We start from the raw sequence: 6,000 nt of genomic DNA on the forward strand, positions 1-6,000 counted from the left end.
TTTTACTGAACTACTATTAACTAACTCACTAGTTAATTACTAGAACATCACTCGGCAGAGTCTGCAAACCCTTGGTTACGGCGGGTTAGAGTTAACCCTACCTAGGGCTATCTCTGACTAGTTTGAACCGTAGCTAGGCCTAACCATAACTAGGTCCATCTCTAACTCAGGCCAACTCTAACCTAGTGCAGAGATTAGCATGGCGTGAAAACTGAAACCGTTAGACCTGAAGACTTCCTCTGTCTATCTTAGTGCTGAAGTACTAGTAACTAACAGGGTTGTTGGTACCAGTTTCTACTTGAAGGGAATGCCTGACGTGTTGAATTTTGTCACTAGTTATTACATGGTTATTTCTTTGTATTTAAATATGATGACGTCTTGGTTACTAATAAAGATGAGATATTAATATCTGAGCCTGTTGTTGGGATCTGTTTATTTCTAAGTGGGATCTGATGTTCTTGTGTTTGACGTACATGGGCCAGACGTGACCGTCAAACAGACTGGGCGGGTCTGGCACAGTGTAGTTCCTTGAGCACCTCCTCTTTTTGCATTCTTTATATGGGATGGAAATAAAATAGCGTTGGTTCAGTACGTCGATCAAAGGTCCGTAGGTGTAAAGCAGAAAGCCCTCCACGATGAGGATGTGGGTCTCTTCCAGCTTGGGGTCGGACGGAATAAGTATGGCCCAAATTTTCTGAATCGGGTGATGATGGTTTATGGTAAATAAAACACAGGTAAGTAAAATATAGGTCAGTAAAATACAGGAAATAAGAGCGATTAATTTGGTGGGGGGTGAGGATGGGATATATATATATATATATATATATATATATATATATACACACACACACACACACAGGTGAGTAGAGGGATTAATTTGGTTGGGGGCAAAAAATATTTTTGTCGGTTTTCCAGGTAAACGAGTTCTTAAGCTCTAGAGATGTGAATCCGTTGAGGACCTGAAATGAGCTCTTTTCAGTAATTTCAATCGTTTTATATGCCTGGTTTCAGGAAATAGAAATGGATTGAAGATTCAAGAGGTTATTTGTCACATACATATGGAGGGTGAAAGCTAATCTTCTTTTTAAAGAAGATCTTTTAGTGGATTTTAGTTATGATTGTTCTCTTTCTCTTGTGCGCTATCATTTTGAATTAGTATATTTTACTCAGCTGATTTTCTCTTTTTTGGTTCCAGATAAGTGGAGTTTAGTAGGGGTTTTAGTTTAGGGATTAGGGTTTTTCTGTTTTTCCTTTTTTTTTTAGGTTACAGGTTAGTGGAGGTTAGGGTTATGGTTAGCTTGTTTGAAAAAAGAGGCCTACCCAGTACTGGATGGAAGTTGCACGCACCACTGCTAGGCTGGACGGTCCTTCACTCTGTAAAGATTGGTGGAAGAAAGATTTATCAAATAAAGGGTTTTTGTTTTTTTTGGAAATTAGGATCCGAGGGTTTTGTAGGCGGCTGTCATAGTCTGTTGTTGAGGCCTCCTGGTGTTAGGGTACCCAGCCGGGTAATCCATTTGGCTTCAGCCCTTCTTCTTTCCAAGGTTAGGTCCATTGGCTGTTGTATTGCAGGATCGAGAACCACATTTGGGTTAATTTGTGTTCTACAATATGGCTTGCTAATAGGTCATTGGTTGTCCTCTTGTGTCTCATGTTGGATTTGTGGTGGCTGATGCGTTGCCATGGAGAGTTTTTGGTTTCTGTGGACATGTGCCCCCCCCAGCCTAACCACCTGGGGCCTAGTTGTGAGGAAGTCCAGGATCCAGGCACACAGCGGAGTGCTCAGTCCTAGTTCCCGCAGCTTGACAGCGAGTCTGGTGGGGACTGTGCTATTGGAAGCTGAACTATAGTCTATGAACAGCAATCTCACATAGGCCCCCTTCCGGCCATACAGGTGCATGAGCGTGGTGTGCAGTACCTGGGAGACTGAGTCGTCCGTGGATCTGTTCGGCCGGTACGCGAACTGCAGCGGGTCGAGGGAGGGAGGGAGGCGCAGGTGTAATTCTTAATCAGCCTCATCACCCACTTCATGACCTAGTTAACACCGGGGTTAGCTGATTAGCACAGGTCTTCAGTATTCGCCCAGATATGCCATCTGGGCCCGCAGCTTTCCTGAGTTGCTTCCTCAAAAATTGTGAGCATATTCTTTCAAAGCGTAGGAGTTGGGATTTAATTAGTCCCTTGAAGGTGTATTTCGGGTGGAAGATGGTTGTATCTAATAAGGCGTGTGTATCCGTAGGTTTGAAGTAGACTTTGGTGTCCAAAATTCTTGTTTCTACAAAGTCCCTGCCTTTGTAGGAGGGGGTGTCCAGGAAGTCCATCTTGGTGTTGTCTGTTACGTAGGTGACTTTGATGGAGGCATGTTGTACTTTGAGGTGGGTGATGAAAGAGGTGAAGTCCTCCATCGAATGGGACCAAGTTCCCAGATGTCGTCTAGATATCTGAAGAAGTTGTTCGGTCTTAGAGTGGCCGTTTAATGCTGTTTCCTCCCAATCCGCCAGGTAGAGGTTTGCATAGCTTGGGGCAAATTTCTTTCCATGGCTACTCCCTTTGTTGGTAGGAAGTGTTCTTGGTTTAATTTAAAGTCGTTTTTAGTTGGGTTGATTTCCAGTATGGCACTGTCTGGCCGTTGTGGGTCTGGAAACTTGTTAAGGATTCTCCTGATTGTTTGTAGGCCGGGTCCCGGTTCGATGTTGGTGTAGAGATTCACTGTGTCTGTGGAGAATAGAAAATCCTCTTTACTCACCCTCGTTTCCTTTGTTCTGGAGATGAAGTCATAGGTGTCTTTGCTATAGCTGGCATGTTGCATGGAGAGTGGGCTCAAGAAATAGTCACTGAATCCCGCCACTCTAGCTCTCACTGCCACAGTCTGACACGATGGGTTTTCCAAATGGTATTTTACACAGCGACGACAAGTTGTTTCTGGGTTTGTGGATTTTAGGTGGGAGAGAATATTCGTTCCTGTGGTTCTTCTTCTTCCATGAGTTATTGACACTGTTTGTTATGAGCCCCCCCCCCCCCCCCCCATCATTATGGATAGGATTTCCTGGATCTCCTGTGGTGTTTGTTTGAAGATGGGCCTCTCCAGAAGTGTGTCGCCCCTCCGTAAGTTGTAGTTGTCGGTTCGCTTCCCATACTTAGTGGTTTCGGTCCTGGCTTACTTTTACTACTACTGCACCTTTGACTGCTAGTTTGATTACCAAGTTTCGATTGGCGCTTAGTTGTTTTAGTGCCGGTACTTTATCTCTCGAGGGGTTTGGGGGGGGGGTCTTGGTAGTGGCGTGGATCTGTTCTTGATAGGTCCGCTCTATTTTGTTTTATCGATTGTAGAGTTTGAGGTCCCAGGAGTCTGGGTTCCCACTGTGATGCTGGGATGAAGGGTAGTCTGTCTGTTTGTTTGTGTCTTCGAGTGGTTGAAAAAGAAAGATGCCAGTCGCAATCTTCTGTGGTATTCTTCCACGTCTACTCTTGTTCGGGGGATGGCCCCCCTTTTCGTACCCAGTGTCGGTACGTAAAGGAAAAAATTGGCCCTTCCCCAGTGGGACGGTCTGGGCTGGGGTAGGTTTACATTACATTACATTACATTACATTGATCAGACGCTTTTATCCAAAGCGACTTACAATTATTCAAACACCGACGGACGCAGCCATCAGGAGCAATTAGGGGTTAAGTGTCTTGCTCAAGGACACTACAGCATGCTAGCAGGAGGAGCCTGGGATCCAACCAGCAACCTTTAGATTACTAGACCACCAGCTCTACCTCCTGAGCTACCCCCCCCCCGTTTAATAAATTTCGATAAGTTTAGACATTATGATTTCTCTTCCCTCGCTGTGTTTGTGTTCGGTGGAGGCGTCAGCTCTCTAAATAAATCCGCCAGTGTGTCCAGATGTTAGTCCTGGTTGCTGATTCCTAGTGGATCCCACCTGTAGTCGTGAATTCTTTCTGGGGGGAATAGTGTGTACTTACTGTTGGAGGAAAGTGTTGATTTTTCTTTCCTGTTGGCGTTCCCGTTCTGGCAGGGTGTCGGCAGCATTAAGTGGTGGGATTCGGATGCACGCTGAAGGGAAGGTTGTTTTGGCCGCCTCATCATAGTTGCGTAGCCCTTCTTCACATTGATGTCGGTCTGTTGCCGTTCGTTGACTTGTCAGTCCTGGATGGTGACCTTGCAGTCCTGGATGGTGACCTTGTCGGTCCTGGATGGTGACCTTGTCAGTCCTGGATGGTGACCTTGCGCAGTCCTGGATGGTGACCTTGCGCAGTCCTGGATGGTGACCTTGCCAGTCCTGGATGGTGACCTTGTCAGTCCTGGATGGTGACCTTGCCAGTCCTGGATGGTGACCTTGTCCCGTCCTGGATGGTGACCTCATGCTGTGGTCCTCATAGCAGCTCTGCGGTGCTGTGGTCTTCCAAGGTTTCTGCTCTGTAGAGTCTAAGACCCATGAGGCAGCGGTGTTACCTTCACCTCTCCTGAAGAAAGCTCAGCTCTACTCCACCTCTTTACACCACTGCCTGATAGAATAAAATTGTTTCTTCCTGAGTCTGAAAACCTTTGAAACAAAGTCCTCACAATCACAACTCTACTGGGACAAGATGGTGGTAAGTTAACCCTACATCATCATTACAACTAAATTATCATGAATATAAAACTGTCCTGTACTGGAGTCTCTCTCTTTCTCTCAGCTTCTATTCTCTCCTCACCCTTGACATCAGAATCCTGCTGTACTTCCATCCCCACAAAGGATCATGTGAAGTACAACATGTTAATTTGTGTTAAATGTATTTTTCCACAGATCTTTAGTCCGTATTCTTTGTAATCACCATTCATCAGTTTGTCTGAATTTGTTGAAGTGTTTTTGTTCTTCTTCCAGTTCCTTTTGGATTTCATGATTTTTGACGCGCGCGCATCTCCATCAGCTCGGCTCCCATGGTAACGGCTCGTGCCGTGGTAACCGCCCGGTGCTGTGGTGGTGGTGGTGGTGGTGGGATGTGGGCGTCCCGGTCCTCTTCAGTAACAGCAGCATGTTCGCAGCACCACCAGGGGGCAGTATGCTACCACACAAGGACATGACATCATCATTGTACTAGGTTCTTCTTCTCTGATGTCCATGTCATGGTGTGATTGAAAGACTCAAACTCAATTGGAATTTAATCTCTGGAATTTTAATTTTATATTTTATCTTATTTATTTTGCCTCTCCGCTATTACTTGTCTCAGTAAAGATACAACGGTCTCCTGTCCTATTGTTTACATGATAAGCACTTTCTATACATATTTATTTTTAATGAGCTGTTTTAAATATGATCTGATTGGTTCTTATTGCTGCAGCCTAGAACCGTGGCAGGATTCAGAGGAACCGTCCTCTATGCCTCGGTCAACGCTCATAAGAGCAAGGTGAGTCGCTCTCATATTGTCTTATGCCGTATTTACATTTCATATTCCCTATGTATATATTTTTTAATTGACTGTTGTGCCGTCTCCATTTCTAGGAAAAAGACGGCCATGACGGCCTGTGGTCCCTGTTTTACATGTTGGTGGCGTTTGCAGTTGCAGCTTCCTTGGCGAAAGGACAAGGTAACCATCACCATAACATCCATGTTGTTTTGAAATAATACCTCGTTTACCAACTCAGGGATTTAAGATATAAGTTCATAAGGAATTTAAGCTTTTGAATTGTTCTAGAAACAATAAGCCCGCTCAGATATAACAGGGAGCCGTTATGATGATAATTACTTCATTATATTGAAAGAATTTTACTTTTATATATCTTTGTGTATTTAGTCCGATGCAGTGAGTCATTTTCTTTTAATAATTTTTTTTTTATGACATTAACTTTGAGCCGACGTGGAGTTTTCTTGGGTCGGATCAAGCAGCGTTGTGACCACGGCACGCTGCTCAAGCACGCGTCCTCAGAGTTGAACGTCTCCCTGGACCATGTCCTGGCGTTGGACCACCACACCAAAGCAGACGACCAGGTGAGGCATCATCTGCTGCTGAGACGC

Source organism: Zeus faber (assembly GCF_960531495.2).
Source record: "Zeus faber genome assembly, chromosome: 19".
In the NCBI taxonomy this organism is placed as follows: Eukaryota; Metazoa; Chordata; class Actinopteri; order Zeiformes; family Zeidae; genus Zeus; species Zeus faber.